Source organism: Ptychodera flava, chromosome 4 (assembly GCF_041260155.1).
Source record: "Ptychodera flava strain L36383 chromosome 4, AS_Pfla_20210202, whole genome shotgun sequence".
Classification (NCBI taxonomy): domain Eukaryota; kingdom Metazoa; phylum Hemichordata; class Enteropneusta; family Ptychoderidae; genus Ptychodera; species Ptychodera flava.
This window is the reverse complement of record NC_091931.1, coordinates 33,989,204-34,008,530: the sequence shown is the minus strand read 5'-3', so window position 1 is coordinate 34,008,530 and position 19,327 is coordinate 33,989,204. Positions and strand designations below refer to the sequence as shown.

Sequence of the window (19,327 nt, the reverse complement as noted above, 5' to 3'; positions counted from 1 at the left end):
AACGACTTTATGTGCTTAAAATTTTTCCAACCTTAATAAAGTTTTGATTAATGGAAAGCTTTGATGAACCTTCAATTATTATCAGTCGAACTGAGTTCAGCTTTTCAGTGACGCCTTACAGTACTGGTTATTGAGAGCGAGGCAAATTTCATCATTGATAATGTGACGACATAGTCAACAATACTATCATGGTTTTGAATCAGTTAAAGACGAGCCCGTCGCATATCTTATTTCTTACAGTCTGACGTCAAGGTTGACAAACTAGGACTACCGTGCTTTGCTATTTCTCCATCGACAGACACGGACTCTGATATGCGCCTTGCACATCCGAATACAGTGTTATCTGCATCATGCCATGGACAAACAAACGATTATGCCCTTTGGAACGTTGACATACTTAAGTTTAACTTCGCTGTGTTGCGGTATGCAGTCTATTCAAACGTTATGATATGTTGATGGTATCACAAAAATACTGTGACGGTTTGAATGTAGATGCCTCTTGGCTAAAACCTTGGGCACAAATTTCAAAAGAGCAATGCATGGAAATATTAATACAGGAATTTTACACTTTGTACGTAATGTTGCATAAATAACAGCAAGTAAAACGACATAGAGAATGTCCAGGTTTCAAACGGATTTGAAAATAATGGCTATTAATAACGCTCCCTTATTCAACTAGTTTCCGTAGTGTAGCGGTTATCACGTTCGCCTAACACGCGAAAGGTCCCCGGTTCGAGCCCGGGCGGAAACAACGTGGACGTATATTTTTGAATAAAATCCGTATACTAATGTTTTTTGAAATTTGTGCCTTCTTATGTTTTTCCTTTTATCAAACCTTTGTTCATTACTATTTTAGTACAGTTTTTAGGGAGAAGGATTAAAACTCTCGAGGAAATATGTCAGAGTTTATCATTATTAAGTTACCAGGAGTAATGTAACCATCTTGGCATCTACTATAGTAGACTTCTAGCACGGAGTATGAGACAGAAAAAGTGAGAAATTACACTTCCATGAAATTCAAGATTTCGTACAAGCCGTAAATGCCTTCTCTTGAAGTATATTTAAGAGCGCATTGTCCCTATAGATATATATTAGACTTTCGTAATTCGATACCAGGTTGCCAGATGTGATTGAAATTTCTTTAAATTTCTAGAGATTTGATAGCAGTATAAAATGAATGTGATAATTTTTTTTCGCAAACGGTTTCCGTAGTGTAGCGGTTATCACATTCGCCTAACACGCGAAAGGTCCCCGGTTCGAGCCCGGGCGGAAACAAAGACACTGGACAGTATTTTGGCATCCGCTGTTCACACTTTGAATTTCTTGTTCACCAGATGATGTTAAACTGAAAGATCCGACGGATCTTTAAGTCTATAGATAATGTGTACATTCTACAATTGTTTATGTCTTCTGACTCAACACATCTTTCTAAGAATACATGTATCGTGATGTATCAGTTCCAATAACGTAGTTTTTTTTCTGGGAACATGTGTCAGTGTTTCATCAATATGAACCTGTCAGTTATAACCGCACCGCATTAATATTTATATACACATCAACCTGTTTCTCCAATAATTGCCTTCTTTTGACATACTTTGCCTAAACATGCTAAAGAGTACATTGACTTCGTTTGGTTATATTCGTAAAGTTTTTCGGAGTGCTAATTACTCATTCATGTATGGACAAAATAAAGTTAAGTAGCATAAACTCACATCCCACACTACTGCTTCCATGACCGATTACGCCTGAAAGGTAATTTCAGTGTTTTCAAACCTAAATGTATTAATTCCTCTGTGTAATATTCCTATTGACTGTCATGGTTCATACCAGGGCTAAAGTATCTGTAATATTTCCTTTCACAATGGCTTGTTGCATCATATAGCCAGAAGAAAAAATCAGTTTATAAAACAATAAGTACTTTCAGGATAGATGTGTGATAATATACGACTTCGCATTCAAAAATCTAGATGAGTCCTATTTTTACAAATCTTTGTAATATTAGTATTTACTTGAAATCAATGTGTGTTTTGGGCGTGGGGGGGGGAGGTGGTCACGTGACTCTACTGAAGCATATCGCCATATATGCCTAATTTGCATGAAAAATACATTTGCAATTAAATACATAAACATTACTTATCACGTGATCTTCAAGTCGTTTGTTATCTGTGTTAGAGAAACGACTCGAGATTGGGGCTCCCTGTATCAAAATATACAAATAATAAAGTTCCGGTAACTGATTTTAGTATGATAAAAATTACTAACATTATCTGATCTCGGAATATTTGCGATTGTGTGCCGTTTCCGTAGTGTAGCGGTTATCACGTTCGCCTAACACGCGAAAGGTCCCCGGTTCGAGCCCGGGCGGAAACATAGAGAAATTAATTTTTTAGCTTCGAGCATTGACGCTTTAACGAGATACAATATCATAGACTCAAAAACAGAGTCATGGAGAATTCAATATATTCATCATTTCACATTTAAGCATTTTAAGAAAAGCTTTGATGCAATCATATTTATTACAACGTAAAATTCTCAATGAATAGCCTCACGGAGACATTTAATATGCCGCACCATATTTCCAAGATCGATCACGGCTAAACGTGAGCTAAAAGTCCCTTTAAATATGCGTCACAGAGGGCGCTTCACTTTTATCACCGTACTTCGGTTTCAACTCTTCTTGCATCCTTGGCGAACCTTGAGGAACCAAGTAGCTGTGTATCATGGACCAACTGAAGGTTTCATTTGTTCCCTGTCTTTATATTTTTATATCCCAGGGAATGGCAGATACAACATTTCGAAATTGTCAATGGTCAGTTAAAGGCACCGTTCACGATATACAAGGGTTATAGATCATGATGTACTGTAAGATTCGGTGATTCACGATCATGTGGAATTATACACCTAATAGTAGAAGTGGCGCGACTTCTTTCAAATTTCTTGAAAAATAAAATCGACGATTTTAGGTTGTTTTATTCGAAATAGGGCTACAGCGGCTCGATTTGCAAACATTTACTAATCTACTGACCGGCAGCGCATTCAAATTTGTAAGTAACAATTTGTAGTGCATTAGCAAATCATTGCCAACTTATTCACCGAACTGCCTCCGACAACACGGCGAAAGGCGGGAATAGCATGTCAGATGGGTTCAACATTGAACCTCTGAAAACATAATATTTTAAATGACAGATTGAGTGACAAAATTTAGCATTGAATCCCACGAAAGCTTAGAACGGCAACCAACATAACTAGCACAAACGATTCACACATTCACTGGCATCCTTCATTTGCACATGTACGTACAGAATATATCAAGAAAAGTGAGAACCATCAATGCCTCAGCGAAAATTGTCGTCTGCCTGGACTATTTATCATCTGAAAATTTAACTTGTCCAAAAAATCAGAATAGTCCTAGATCCTATTCAAGAGTCTCAAAAATATCCATCTATCTGCAATTTCCTATAATTTTTGTCTTTATTTTTAATTAGCACTAGTACATCTTCTAGAAAAGCCTGCGTGGTTTTTTTGAAATTCACTTTGCTTGTTCCTACAGATATTCACACTCGGATACTTTAACATACTGATTTAAGTTGTGACAAAATTAGCTGTGTTGATGTAAGGAAAGCTTAGCTTTTCTGATATTGGAGGCACCTAAGGACGTTAACCTGCCGTACTTTAAGTTTAATCTTGAATTGAATTGAACTGAAACCAAAACATACAAAATTACCCTCAGTGGTAGTCACTGAATGATCTCATCCGTACCCTGACCAGCTCTTAGTGTTTCCAGAGTTTTGTGGATGTTATGCAAATGCTTGGACAGTCATAAGATAGAGAGCGGTGATTCCTTAAAGAATATTGCTAAGATGTGACTGGAAACATTAAAAATGCGTGGACAAGAGAAAGATAGGAAAAAGGTACTTTCACTTTAGTTATGAGAGAGGTGTAGGCATCATATTTGGAGACGTCAAAATGGCTTCTACAAACAGTCATCTTAAAATTCCACGCACTTTGGATTGTTGTACAAAACTAATTCGCATGCATGCAGGCACGTGCTCGAAACATGGAACAGATTCATACTCCAGACATCAAAACTTGAGAGAAAGTTGTCCCACAGCACCAAGATGGATTAAGATTATCAAGATGGACCAAGATTATCGACATGCATATGCCTTCAGTCAAATCGTCATATTTGAATCACAGTCACTCAATCTTGATCATATTGCGAACCATACACTAATCTTATGGCTACTGTGCAACTATATATCACAGTTTACTGTCCTTGTGTTAGTAAGAATTCACTTTAGACCACTCAAACAAACAAACAAACAAATAGGCTGACAATACAAAGAAACGTGTTGGCTCACATAGGAAGTAACAACCCATACCATAACATGCACTACCTGTGTTAGGATTTAGACACTTGAGGCCAGACGTTTGTTTGTTTGTTTTGGTACATATTGCACGGACCAAGGAATCGGAAACCCTTTCACGGATCTCAGGAATGTTTAAGGTCCCCACCTCCTACTGTAATCGTACCTAAATAAATTAGTGTGATAGCTCCTGATTTAATGTATCGGAATGAAATATTTTAGTCCCCACTTTATCTTTCACGGTTGATTTGACAGTGCAGATACACTCAGGATATCTGGCAATGGGAGAGCCGATCCATGAGTAAATGATGATCTCAGAACCAGTTATTAGTATTATGCGCTAGTGTTGCATTCACTTTTTCTCACACAAGTAAGTTAGTATCCACTTTTGAGGACTGGCAAATCCACCAGATTGACTCTAAGCCAAACATTTGGTCTCAAATCACTGTATTTGCTCACTACTGCCGGAGTTTCCATTGTCAGCGGAGCGGTAACCCTCTCTGTAAAACCATTTCTAACACTTGGGCGATAGCTTTTAATAGCAGCGGTATTCAGGTGCATTGATACGAAATCATCCAAGGCGTGGGAAAATTCCAAATAACACCGTCACTAGTACTGGCGCACAAAGGACATGCTTGTAAGTGCTGACAAGCAGCTTATAATAATGGGAGATTTTATGTTGTTCCCGAAGTGGAATGTCAGAGGCTACATCAAAAAGAGGAACTTTATTTTTTTATTACTTTATTAATTTATTGCAAATATTACGGTTTGGTCAGATTGATAAACATTCTGCTGCATCAAAAAGTACGTAAGTGCTGTTTTCTGCCGTATGATAATACCAAACATAGTTATTTTCACAGCAAATTCAACCTGTGTGTCAACCATTTCGTTCCACATTTCAAACGTCTTTTTTCGGGTAAGTCGCTTGGCTTCGTGCGAAAAGCTTCGTAAAGCCCTATTCACTTAGCTATTTCAAACGCATTATTTGGTAGAAGTACGTGCACGCACGAGCAAATTTGAATCATGTAAAGAAAGTCTTAACGATTTATTAGGCAATCTGTAAACAAATGCCACTGGGCAAGTTAAGCCATGTATTCATCGAGGTGTCCGTTTACGTGAGCCCTCATTGAGCTCCACCGGTGTTGAAGAACGCGTTGTATAGTAGTCAGTTTTATATGCCTTGGGTCCTTTCTGATACGATGTAACACAACGGACGTCCCCAATATCCTCCTGCCTACACCCCTCTCATCATACTTTAGAGTAGTATGCGCCTGGAAAGTGAAAGACTTAAAATTTGCTCAAACTTTCCTCAAGGAATCTTTTTTCAACCATTCTCTTACCAAATTAAGAACAAAAATCGGAGTCCATCGTGCAAATTTTGGTACTAGAGAGAAACAGTAACCCAAGATTTACCGATATTTAAAATTCAAAATGGCCGCCATCCCTGTGTTAACTCTATGAACAAAAAACAAAATTTTCGAATTTCGAAAAACTAAGCCAGTGAAAAGTTTTCTTTCACCAAGAGCTTTAAAATGAACCCACACAAGTGGTATATCAGAAAAGAATTGTAAAAGTTTGAAAAGTCCTAATATCTGTCCCCGAGGCGCGTTCTACCTTAAAGTCATCACCTGTTCTCATTCTTCTCTCGCCCACGCTGTTTCTTTGCCTCCAGTCACCCCAAAGCTACTGAAATCATTAATCAAGTAAAAATCCCAATCTCACAAGAGTCCTGACATTTTTATGACACTCACGAAAACGTTTGGGCTCGGATAAGGTCATTCGATTAATCGCTATCCTATACTGTTTGTGAAAGGATATCCGCGGAAACGAGAGCATTTCTCAAATGTCATGGTTTCGGAACACTTCTGTTCGAGATTAAACTTACGGCGAAGTTGGTGAAACAAACATTGCTTATTTGTCTTCAGACCGAAACCGAACACCCAGTAATTCCGCATACACTCGACCGAACATGAAAGGATTGTCGCTGTTTATGTCATGAAATTAAATACTCTTAGCACCGTGGCAATGGTCAAAGTATAGATTGCAAAACTTTGAGTATCAGAACTACATTTGAGGTCTTTAGACCAGGCCTTTTTGACCTATAAATCATCGATAAACGTCATCTCTTTAGGTAAAATTATTAATGTCGATTGAAGCCAAAGTGTTTATGCAGTTTACGTCTAGACTAAACAGAAACGGACGACACCATGCATAAAATATGCGTGGCTGGCTTGTGTACTTTGATGATATAATAATTGCCAAAAGGCCCTAAACTTTGCCGATTTATGTACATCAGCTGGAAATTCTCTGGTAATAAAATGTTATCACATGTCAACATTATTCCGATGGATCTATCTTTTACACTCTATGTGCCCTATGTAATTATTCTATCAAATGGAAACTCGCGATCCATATTACCTACTTGGCAAGCAAAGAAGTCAGCGTTCTAAATCAACAATCTGCATTCCCACGTCTCATAAAAAGGCGACGTAGTGGTCGATCAAACTTGTGGTTTTACCACGACCCCTTAACACCGACGGAGCTCAATTTAAACACACGCAGGTATACACACTTCCGTAATCTACACCTCACATTAGTGACATAACTTGAGATAAATTGATATGCTGTCACGTTTTGGAAGGTGTCCCCAGCTGCAGATAAATTCCATAGTGTTTTATTCTACCACCGTCCCTCCACCCACGAGGGACGGTGATTCTACACAAGGTACCCAAACACATATTTTCTCCCCACCTCATGCTGTTAATTGTGATCGTTCCCGTATCATTAAATGGCCTCTCTATCTAAATATCAAACGGCTTGATAGCTCCTGATAACTTACAATATTTTACTGCATTCCAGTTCATGAATGACAAGAAACTACGGGAAATCACACGTAATGAAGCAATAAATCAGAAAAAGCATTGAGGCTAAGACTGAACAATACAAGCTTTATTTCTGTCTTGTGATGAATCAGCATAAGATTGGAAACTTGATGTCGGTAAAACGCTCTCAATCATGCCAATAAAGTCGTGTCTATCGTGTAGATTTGAAAGCACTGTGCACTTGGTAAATTTTACATCTTCATTTAAGAAAGTATAGTTACATTGCATTTTACTTGCAGCGTAAAATTACATCCAGTCAAAAGGAAATCTTTCTCTTTAATCTCGCGCCCAAGTTTAAGAATTTTTGCAACGCACTAAAAATATAACAATGACAACATTTTCTCGTCATTGTCGACATAAAGAAATCGAAATGAATCGTATTTTAGTTGCCATTTTATCTTTCCAGGCTAATTTGACAGTGCCACGACATGTAAGGAGTACATTGATATTTGCAACGGGAGAGCAGATCCATTGAGTATTTGGTGATCTAACGATCAGTATCAATGCTATTTTAACGATTTATCAGTCCAGCGCGCTAGTGTTGCATTGATTAAATTCAGTCTTTCTCATTCAAGCACGCTAGTTTTCACCTTTGAGGACTGGAAAATTCACCAGACCGAGCCAACGCACATTTGCTGGTTCAGGGCCTCATATCACTGGATTTGCTCACCCTCTTTTTTAAACTTTTCACTTGTCAGTGTGTAATGTCATACAAATGGTGGTGAACCATGATATTACTGTTCAATGTTCAATCATCTTTCCGTAACCTAGTAAAAATGTCCGTAATGGCTAATCCTGTCCGAAACCATCCGTCAAATCACATACATTTTTACTGTAAATGGTCATTCTCTAACAGCAGAATGATATACTTTTGAAAACACCTGTCAATGTTGCCATGTTCTTGATTTCAAAATCATATTAATTGTATAACACTTCCACAACCTGCGATAAAAAATACCAAAGAAAAAGAGAACTACATGGAGAAACTCGCTAACAAAATGTTTGTCTGACAGTATCGCAAAAATGATGGCAAATATTCGAAATCTACCTCCACTACATTTATCCTTCATATTTTTACGTATTGTGTATCATGGAGGAGATCTTCTCGTAATCGGACTACTCCTTCTGCCAAAGAGATCCGTGCTTTACTCTGTATATGTGCAGCTTTCCATTGTGCTCTTGTACCAACACACTGCGGTCAGCGTCGTCCGAATGGGAACATCTCTTTTTTCCCTTGATGACAGTTAGCTCAAATCTTCTGCGTGAAGTATTGATACCAGTTACTTCGCCCGGATCAACGGCTGCAGTGTGCTTACTTCCATCATCCAGTATAACATCAATGACCCCATCTGTCCCATTTGCAATATGTGTTCTTGGCATTTTCTATTCGAAGTTACAGAATTGCTATAAGTAGAAGAATTGTTATGATCAGAAAGAATAAATCGTTGAACAAAATGAATGTCACACTGAAACAAAAATGAAGGGGATTAAACTTTAATATCAGGAAAAATGACGGCCTTAACCCGAAACACGATTGGAACTAATTTGGGATAATTGGACGGTGAAGTAATGCCGATTTAACCTACAAATGTAATCTCATCTACTTTTCTTCATACCTTACACATTTGTTTTTATGAGTAATTTGTATTATTGCAACATTTAACTATCTGGCACCTAAACACTTTTGAAAAATTTGAAAAATATGAAAGTCCAATTATCCCAAATTAGTTCAAATCGTGTTCCGAGAGTTTAACTTCCTTAGTTAGAAGGAGAATACCACAAATAATAGACCTAATGATCTAAGTCTTTACTAAAGGAAATCTTTGTCTTCTGTTAAGGTCGGTCGTTTGTCGAACATTTTTCCTCACGTCATTCAAATATATTTATGTGGTTGTTAATTTCTGTTTGCAAAGTTCAAGAGTTCTTTCACCGTTCATGAAGTCAAATTTTGTCACTGATTACTGGGTCAAGTGATGCTCGGCTGGACAAAACCAATGTATTCACAGACAAATGATACTTTTTCATGTACTAGTTTCACAAAGAGAAGTACAGTAGTTTCTACCATTTATGTGACATTGGCATTATTGTTAGATGTTGTCAGAGACCCGGGAAGACAACGCAGGCTACCTATCTCAGACGGCAATATGTGAGCCATGACGTAGCGGGTACAGTTACCAGGAACTGGCATTAGAAACTCATTGTTGTTGTAATTGCCGTTCTGTGGAAGAAGCAGACTAATTTCTCAAAAACAATGACACTCCGCTTTCTAGCACGAGCGAAGTCAACGATGCGAAAAACCGTTTTTATTTTACATTTGCAAACGAGAAACGCGTAACTTTGCATGCGCCCGTTCTATTATATAGTTCATCATGTTTCAAGGTAATAGGCAGAATAATTCTTACGGGTGACCCTGCGCATTCATTTTTAAAAGGTTTCAGATTACGGATAGGGCAACTGCAAATTTGTCACCAGCACTGTATGTACTTTCATAGAGTACATCTCAGTTACAAAATTAAGATGTATGTTACTAAAAAGCGCTCTATGTGCTACGCTGTACCACGGCCTCTCCACCATTTGGATTGAGAAACCGTGGATACGCTTGTGTCCTCTTTGTGGACACACTGCTGCTAAGTTGAGTGAGAATGAAGAGGATTTCTTGAACGAAAAACAGAATCACAAAGGAAAAAGAAATGCACACAATGAAATTGGCAAATCAACAAAATAGAAAAGCCCAGTATTATTAAGGTTACAATACTTAAAGGCCTGTTCCGGCGTCAGATTGTCTCGCCGGGAAATCTACTTATATTACCTTACAATTTTAATGGAAAACAAAAGGCTACGACACTCCATAATCCTCTTATAGGCAAAAACAAACTTGATCAAGTCATTGGCCTTTCAATACAATCCAATAATATCAACAACAAAATAACCAGTAATAAAGATTTTAAGCAAACATATGAGGGGGTTCTTTAAGACAAGCAGCCGAGGAAGAGGTCGTTGGTGACCTTGAGATGAAGGTCTGGCAACGACCTTGAGGGTGAATCTACCCTGCGAAGCCAAAAAGTGAAGAAAGGGGTTGAATTCCCGAGAAATTTGGGTCAGGATGGAATCCAAGGCCCGGTCACTTGAGAAAAAAGGGGAAGAGAGAAGAGGAGAAAATGATAGAGGTTGGATTGACCGCAGTAATGAGCAAGCAGCTGAATGAACCAAGAAGCTGAATGAATGAAAGTTATGAGATTAAAAAGGCTCACTGATACCAAGTACCGTGTGCAACAGTAGGCTGATTGGCCGAGGAGGCAGATCGGTAAAGGTCAAAGATGGAATAGCTGATTGGTTGGGAGAACAAGGGAGAAGATCTAGGGGAGGCAGATAACTGGGCGTATTCACAAAACACACCTGCGATAAAACACAGATTCTACTTGCATACCTAATGGTACTTTCGTGATAATGATCAGAAATTTGTACCGACCTAAAACCAACACAACCTTACCTCTTTAGTTGTTGTGTACCGGAAAGGTGCATGCGAGAGTCTCTACCCAAATATCAGTCAAATCTTCTTTGTCCTGTAAACAACAAAGTACCGATCACTTATTTCAAAATTAAATAGTGAAACTGGAGAATCTTACTTCATAAAAGCGATACGACAAAGGCTGATACTAGAAATTTGTTTGATTGAGATCACTACTGAAATTAGGTGGTGGTGTGATAGCCGGCATTACATACATGTACGAAAAAGGGTGTGTCCAGCTGCCCTGATGATGTAGTCTTACAGACCGTAACAATGCAATTGTTGATCATTTATCTAAATTATCGATCGAATTAGGCCTTCTAAATTCTCCATGCACATATCGAAAATATAGACCACACCAAGAATATATATCGGATAAAATGTACTTCCACAAGGGGCAGCTGTGACACCAACACAAGTTACACTAATAAAGATTTGCAACATCCGGATACATATACAGTGACACTCTGTGGCCAATGTATGATAATGATGAACAAGTGGAAACTGCTGATTCTTTCAATCTGGAATTCACCATTTTTATGAAAATATTTTAGACCGCTTTAGTACAGGGTTACTGTCCATGAGAGACCATAAGCTTACATTCCATAGTTATCCATATTTGGTACCAACAAACTAATGAAAAATTTCCATGGCAGTCTAAATCAGTCGAAATCGAAACCATTACTTTCTTTCACGGGTACAGGCTCTCTTACCCATTTCGAAAATAGCAAACAGACCAATCGTGTCTCATAAAGAAATAAATACGTTACCTGTTTTAATACACCAACACCAACCAACTCTCTGAAGACTGACTCCAGACTCGCCTGATAAAATCGGATTGATTTTGAATATTAATGGTGGCGTGATTTTTGTCCAGCCAATCATATTAAACGAAACTCTAGGGGTCTCAAAATGCACACTGTCTTGCACTAAATAACCTGGCTTGAATCCAAAATAGTACCTAAAAAGGCAACTGATCAGGTTACTTAGTCAGCAATAAGTAAACGGTCACCAATACCGAGAAAATATGCCGTTTCAGTCAAACTACATTGGTTATATGAAAAGGGAACAAACACAAACCACTCAACTTTAAATTCATTCGAAACCAAACACATTAGACAGAATGGAAACAACCCTGGTTCTCTTCAAGTAATTGTTAACACGATGAATAGGCGAAAAAATATTCGTTTTGTTCCTTGTTTTGAAGGAAGTTCGGTCAGATAGTCACTGTTTAGAAGCATCATCACTGATTCAACGGTGATATACACATGTTGGCGAAATAAATAACTTTCTTCAAACCACGTTTCATTAACAAATGAATGCTGATTCATCAACACCTTTTCTTAATGTTACTTTTTATAGTTACGGTATTCATCTTCTCTGTACTTTAGATGTGTAGAAAAAGCTTTTACAGAAAAGACCTATCAATTTAAAAGAATGAGGATTTTGATACATATGATATCAATTGCAAACCCTTGTCATCGCATCTCAAGACTATCAAGAAACGGCAGATAAAGGATAATCGTGAGCAATTATGATAAAGCATTCATTTCCAGTCAATAATGGCAAAGATTGAATCAAGGACATTCTAAATACACTGTTCCAAAGCAAATGAACTTGCAGGGGTCCATAACACAACGAAAAAGTTGGTCAGTTGGTCGATTTAATAGGATATGGTCCACGTCATTAGGAATTTACGGGTCAGTGAACAAATGGTTTTATCGTCGTCTTGATTGGATGCCAACCGTTCTTTTATGAAGGTGGTTTCAATAATAATAACTTCCCTTCTGTGCAAAGACTACATGACTTAACGAAACCGTAAAGTCAGTACTAAAAATCAAACAAACAATTACATACTACAGAAATTATCACAATGCGCCCTGACCCGAAACTAATCACAATATTCACGATATAAAGTTTATGTGAGTTCCGCTGTAAAGGGTATTTTTACGGCAGCTGCCAGTCCCGAACAGGAACAGGAACGGAACGCTCGGCTATTGAATTCAAAGTCACCAAAAATTAAGGAAAGAAGCTTTCCGTTCGCGTGCTTGCCACTATTGCTTCGATCGATGTTTTCCATGGTCACACTGCAGCAAAGATAATATCATCTGTTCACATACTTTCGTTTTCCATGTTTACCAATTCGGACGATACTGTAACCCAGATCGGGTTGTCAACAGTCATGTACCGAAACGTTAATGTCTCTCCCAGAAACCATCAGGCCACTAAGACTAATTAAAACGTAAACTGTCATTTCCTGTTGAACAAGAAATACAGTTTCTTTCAGGTCTGAGGACCGTTTCTCTTTAACGTGAAGTCGAAAAATCTTAAACATTGAAACAGAGTATGCGCTTGTATATGCTGGGAGGACGAATCTTAGGGGACATACTGTTGTTATTTGCAAATATATCATAGGTTTCCAGGTAAAGAATGTACCCTTTATCAGCGCCTACATGAGATCACATTTGAAGTGGTTTTTATCTCTGTAACACTGCAATAGAAACTATCGTGGTGCTGTTAGGAAATTGTCCAAAGCATGGACAATTTCAAAATAAAAAACATCGGACACAACTGACATGCTTAAAAAATACATGAATAACAAACATAAGTAAGACAACAAAAACTCAAAAGAAAATCTGAACGGTGATTGGATGTCCCACATTCACAGTTGTCGTGCTGTGAGCGAGGCAAACGTTACTCCAAATTTTATGGTCTAACTTTGTCAAGATTGCATTTGTCAACTCGACCCTATAAAATGTTATTTTATAGAAGATAATGTGACGATTAGGGGTGCTGGAGTCAGGCGGTTGATGTGTTTGACCTTGCAGGATACACCGAAAATCATACGTTTCAGAAACACATTGTGACGATCTTATGAAGTATTTGGAGTGTCTGAATCTGTCATCTGATTGGCTGAAGACAGAGTTTGTATTCTCAACCAGAAGACTCGACCATTAGGGGTGAATAATAAAAAACCCCGAAAATCTAAACATGGTTATAAAATAATGAAAAAAAGATGTCTGCATAGCGTCTATAATTTAGGAGTTCAACATTCACCATGGAGTAAATTTTTTAGCTCGGGGCTGATGTTAACCTGCATATAACCTCAGACACTACAAGCATCGCGCCGCATATTTGCGAGTATCTTGAACTCTGTCAAGATGATTAAACACTATGATTCTCACGGAAAATTATCGAAAAAGTAAGCTTAAGATCAAATGCTAAACAAAACAAAACAAAAACAAAACACACTAACAAACAATCAAATGACAGACATACAAAGCAACAAATCATTACCAAGTAGTAACAATAACATCACAGAAACCCCTTACATTGACAGAAGTAACCCTTTCATGTTTGTTTGAGTGCACGCAGATTTATTGGCCTTAATGAGTTTGGTTTCGGTCTTAAGGGATGTTCAGCATTTACTTGCAGGGGGGAGCGGAGGATTTTCAGGGGGGCCACCCATTTTCCCTAAGAAAAATTAGAGGGCCAGACAAAAAATACCTCAAGCTTTTAGGGGGTGCCGAGAAAAAAAAAACATCAATTCAATATTTGCCCAGAATTTCTGATCGATGCAATAATACAATAATCCCGTATGTTCATGTGGCACTGCTTCAATGCTATAGTGTTAGATTGTTGAAATATTGTGTACACAAAAAATTTGCTGTGGTTCAAGAAGTGACCTCAGTGTGTATGAGGCTAGGAGAAATGTGGATAGGCTTACACATTGTGTATTGATGCTAATACTGATGTGTCCAATTCATTCTGATATGTATAATCAAAGATTTCTCAGTGACGGCTGGCAAAAAAGGCAAACAAACATGTATTGTTTCCTGTCATCTGAAAACATGCACATAATGACTATTTTAAAATGACAGTTTGTTAAAAAATTTGAAATATGAATGCTCTGTCAATTTGAAAAATTCTGCTGACAAAATGTGAACTTTTACTTACACAGGGTTATCTGCATTTTAATATGAACATTGGATTGTAAATGGAATGAGCAGAATAACATGAATTCATGTTATGGATAAGGTGTTTTGTTCAAGAAATGTTCTAAAATATTCCTCAGCATTGATGCTTTCAGTGGCATCTACTTGGTTTTATGGCAACAAGAAAAGTAAAAACTACCGGTAGTTGGCTTTCGCCAATTTTAATTCCTAATGTTTAAAACTTTCACTGTGAGTCTGCAAGTTATTCAGCATCATCAAATGAAAATGTATGCTGAACTTGTGCATGTACATCTCACTTTCCAGAAATATCTGGATATCTGCAAATGATGTACCATTAAACTTCAAAGATATATATCACTTTGCCAATTATCTGCTCCTCTGATTTTCTGTTCACCATTTCCAACTGACTTCTGTGCTTGTCTTTATGTGCATCATATGTATCAGTGAGACATAACAAAAGAAGTATTCATATTTAGTGATTAACTTTTCTTCAAAAATTTACAACTAGATATGTTTATTGCTAGCCTTTCCAAACGTGTGCCAGTCCCTGCAAAACATGAAATGTTTTGTTATACCATCGATTAAATGTCCTCTACAGTTCCTGCAACTTGTTAGACTGGATATGTCTTAGTGTGTAAGCATGCATGTATATATTAGGTGGGGCATGGAAAAAAACCCAAGAAAGATGAGGGGGGGCCATAGATTTTTTCCATAATTTACTAGGGGGCCGTTGAAAAAATCACCCAGAAAATAGAAAATCCTCCAACCTCCCCTGGAAATAAATTCTGAACAGTCCCTAAGATCGCGTCTGATTCAAAAGTACGAAATAGCTATTTACTGCATGACCTCATCATAATCCTCTCAACTTTGTACATATTCATGGCGTCGTAAAAATGTCAGAACGTTTATGAGATTGAGATCTTTGCCGACCCAAAGAATACACATTGCCAAGGTGTTACTTGAGACAGATAAATTACAAGGGCGAGAAGAGGATAGGAAAGTCATCTTTTACTTATCGCGAGAGAGGTGTAGGCTGGAGACTATTGAAGAACGTCCGTTGTGTAACACCATATCCAAAATATAGCCGTAAGCAGCAATGATAGGGCCCAAGCAATCTAAGTATGTTAAAGAAGTCAAACGTCCTCATAGAGGTCAAAGGTCATGTTAGTCATATGACATTTTGGTGGAAAACTGTGATTCCATAATTATACCTATCCTCCAAACATAAGATCTCTTGCTCTGTTGCCTACCCTCAAATTAGATATGCACACGATTAGCGAGGTAAAGGATATGGCGCCATAAGTTCCTCTATCCAAGCAAATATTAAGGGTATAGGACTTGTGGTTGCTGATATATAGACCTGTTTGTGAAATCGAGGTCAAAGGTTATCCTGGTAAAGTTAAATTTCGGCAAATTGCTTCCGTACCTATTTATGTGCCGAAATAAGATCTCTCGCTCTGATGGCTTACTCAGAATTAGATATATGCGTAATTGAGGGGGTACATTGTGTGGCACCACAAGGTCTCCTATCCAACAAAATATGAGGGGTATAGCACTTGTGGTTACTGAATTATAGGCTTATATGTAAAATCAAGGTCAAAGGTCATTCTGGTCACGTGACATTTTGTCAATTTAAGTTGCGTCCATTCTTATCCCTCCGTACCAAAAATCAGACCTTTAGCACTTGTGGTTAGTGACTTATAGGGGAAATCGAGGTCAAAGGTCATCCTGGTCACGTGAAATTTTGTCCAAATAATGTGCTTTCATACTTATCGCTGTGTACCAAAAATTGCTTTATTGGCTAGCCTAAAATTAGATATGTACATAATTGATGACTTACGGGATGATGTGATAGTCAAAGGTCATAGGCAACCCCAAATTAAAGGTGTGCTACTTTGTCCCACATTGCCCATTTGTCAATATACACAGGCTCTCTTGGACTCTTATCAAGTTTAGAATACGGTATGGCCCCAGATAATCAGCAGATATATAGGGCAGGTCCAAGGTGGTACAAAATTCTGCAAAATATTAATTTAAAATCATCTCAAAAAGGACATGGCCTGTGACCTCGAAATTTTTATGTGCCAACCTTGCCAGATGTTCTACAAAGTTTCTGCAATAGATTTTGGTTGATCAATATTTTATGCAAATGAGGTCAATTCTAATGGTCATCCAAAATGTTTGGAAAAATTTCTTATATTAGTCACTATGGAACAGGAACAATACCTGCAGCCTCTATAGTTGCTTAGATATATTGAGTTTGCATAATTGATGAGATATGCTAAAAATATAATTTTAATCACTTAAAAATATTCTACTCAGAAACGACAGGGTCAATGACCTTGAAATTTGGTAAGTAGTATCTAGTTAATATGGCCTAAAAGTTCCTGAACAGATTTTTGATTTGTCAAGTTTTATGCTAATTCAATTCAAGATGACGGCCAGGTCACTTGACCAATCGAAATGGAAAGGGCCAGGTGCACCAGTACTCAGCATGCTTAATAACCCCTGCAAGTTTGTAAAGGCTGCACGTAATGCTTTCGGAGATCTAGCTTCGCAAAGACAAGACGGAAGAAGAAGAAAAAGAGGGAATCCTCGAGTAAATACAATAGGGGCCAAGCCCGCATAGGGTTTGGGCCCCTAATGACCCAAGACAGACTGACTACTGACATTGGAAATTCAGACAAATTTCGCAAGCAGCAATATTGAAATACACTGGCAAGTTGAGGTTGGCTTAGATGGATAAGCTCTGTTATGTAAGCAGTGGCTTCAGATTTGCAACAGATAGTGCCGTATAGTCATATTGGATCATGTTACAAAATAAATCCAAAGTATGAGGTACTAATGTGTTCTTTGACATTATGTGCAATACTGCAACTACACATATTTTACATCGAATCTAAACATCATTCAGTATACTATACGGCCATTTAAAGAAATTTTCTGTATGTTGTCCTTTGGGTTTTGAACAACCTACCAGGCAGCCAGGGAAAAGAAGACACACAGACAAAAAGCACATGTGTATTAACATGAACTGATTCTTTATTTGGTTTCTTTGGAAAAAATATTTTTATTTGTAATACTGTTAACGTTGTGTTTGTTTTCTTAATTTTCTCTGAAAACCTACCAGCGCGCTGGCGGCAGACACGGAATTTTAATAAAAGCGCCTGATGACAAAATAAACATTGAATGATTCGAAGGAGCACTGGAAATGTCTGTTTTTTATTGTAAGAGGGGATGCAATAACAATTACATGCTGCCCAATGCAGCAGGGTATTTGACAACTGATTAAAGTGTAATTTTTCGATCAACCAATAAAGGTATAAAGGAAAACATTTCCCCTTTTCCATTGTAGCCTTCTACAACTAAAAAAACCCTATAATGGAACCCCCAGTCTTTGGTTATATAACGCTATACTTCCCATCATAAATCGGCTCATTGGCAACTTCTGCTGCATGTAAGCCTCGAGCATACTTGCTCCAGTGACGCAGTTTTTTTAATGTTCCTAGCCCTTGGATACACTTTGCTTCACCATAATGCTACTCACTATGCAGTTAGTGAGATAAAATCTACTTCAAATGGGACCTCTTGTACGCACTAACTATGGATACACTGTTTTATTAGCAACCTTTGATATAGTTGCTAATAACAACATACACTCGTATAGATTCAACTTTAAAAAATATAGCAGCCATAAATTTTTAATATTTTACGTGTTTCGATTACGTGTGAAACAGAAACGTACCCTTTGACTTGTAAGAAATTACATTTCTAGCCCAGCCCAAATAGTGACGACAGCTGACTGTTTGTTCGTCTCAGATATATGATCGCTTCTTGCAGAGACACTTACCTGTAATGTGAAGGTGTGAGTCACCGTAGATTGAAAGAATGATCTTGGTTACAGTATCGCTAAAAGGAGACTTCTCCTTGCTTGCAGCCTGACCATGAAACGCATTGATTCGTTCAAGGGTAACAAACATGTTGATATCAGCAAAGGCGGAGCTTTTTTCCTTCCGCCTTGGCGCATAAAAGTTTGAAAAACGTCGATAATAAATGTGCCACAATACTTCTATCGACAGAAAACAAATCAGCCTATATGTCTCACTATGAGATATTAAGGATTTTAAAAATGATTTTTAGCATTTATCGCTCAAAGCACTATAGCTTTTAATCTTCTACAATTTTATTCTCTTTGTACTTATCATTTCAATTGTACACCAGCTTTGAAGTCTTCCTGCACAGCGCGAATATCGATAAGCACATGACTTTGGACACTGACAAGCATCACGTATACGAGGGTATCTGCAACATCACAGCACTATATGATTGCCCAAGCAAACCATGAAAATGAGATTCAAATCAAGCAAACAAACCAACAACAAACAAACAATAAATAAATGAGCAAAGAAATAGTCAACAAACCACTGCGTATGATAACTGACATGGATGGTAGTAACCCTTTCCATATTTGGAGAGAACAGCGGTATTTCAGATATTCTGCACTTTGGGCCAGATTAAACTTATTTGTGATCATTGTCACAATGTGTTCAGTAGATAAGAGACTTTAGACATTACAAGCAACTCCAAACTACCATATTGTCACAATGTGTGCTT

General features: G+C 37.8%; 2 protein-coding genes and 3 non-coding genes across 5 annotated transcripts in view; 4 read left to right on the top strand and 1 right to left on the bottom strand.

The window, feature by feature from the left end:
• LOC139130381 (protocadherin Fat 4-like) overlaps positions 1 to 19,327 on the bottom strand; it is a 361,272-nt gene that overhangs the window by 104,525 nt on the left and 237,420 nt on the right. The window lies entirely within an intron of this gene.
• The window catches only part of LOC139130385 (NXPE family member 3-like), a 353,637-nt gene that overhangs the window by 110,421 nt on the left and 223,889 nt on the right, over positions 1 to 19,327 (top strand). The gene's annotated exons all lie outside the window — the stretch shown is intronic.
• On the top strand, positions 679 to 751 carry Trnav-aac (transfer RNA valine (anticodon AAC)). The gene has a single exon. It is a non-coding gene; the product is annotated as a tRNA-Val (tRNA).
• Trnav-aac (transfer RNA valine (anticodon AAC)) lies at positions 1,203 to 1,275 on the top strand. Its single transcript has one exon. It is a non-coding gene; the product is annotated as a tRNA-Val (tRNA).
• On the top strand, positions 2,298 to 2,370 carry Trnav-aac (transfer RNA valine (anticodon AAC)). Its single transcript has one exon. It is a non-coding gene; the product is annotated as a tRNA-Val (tRNA).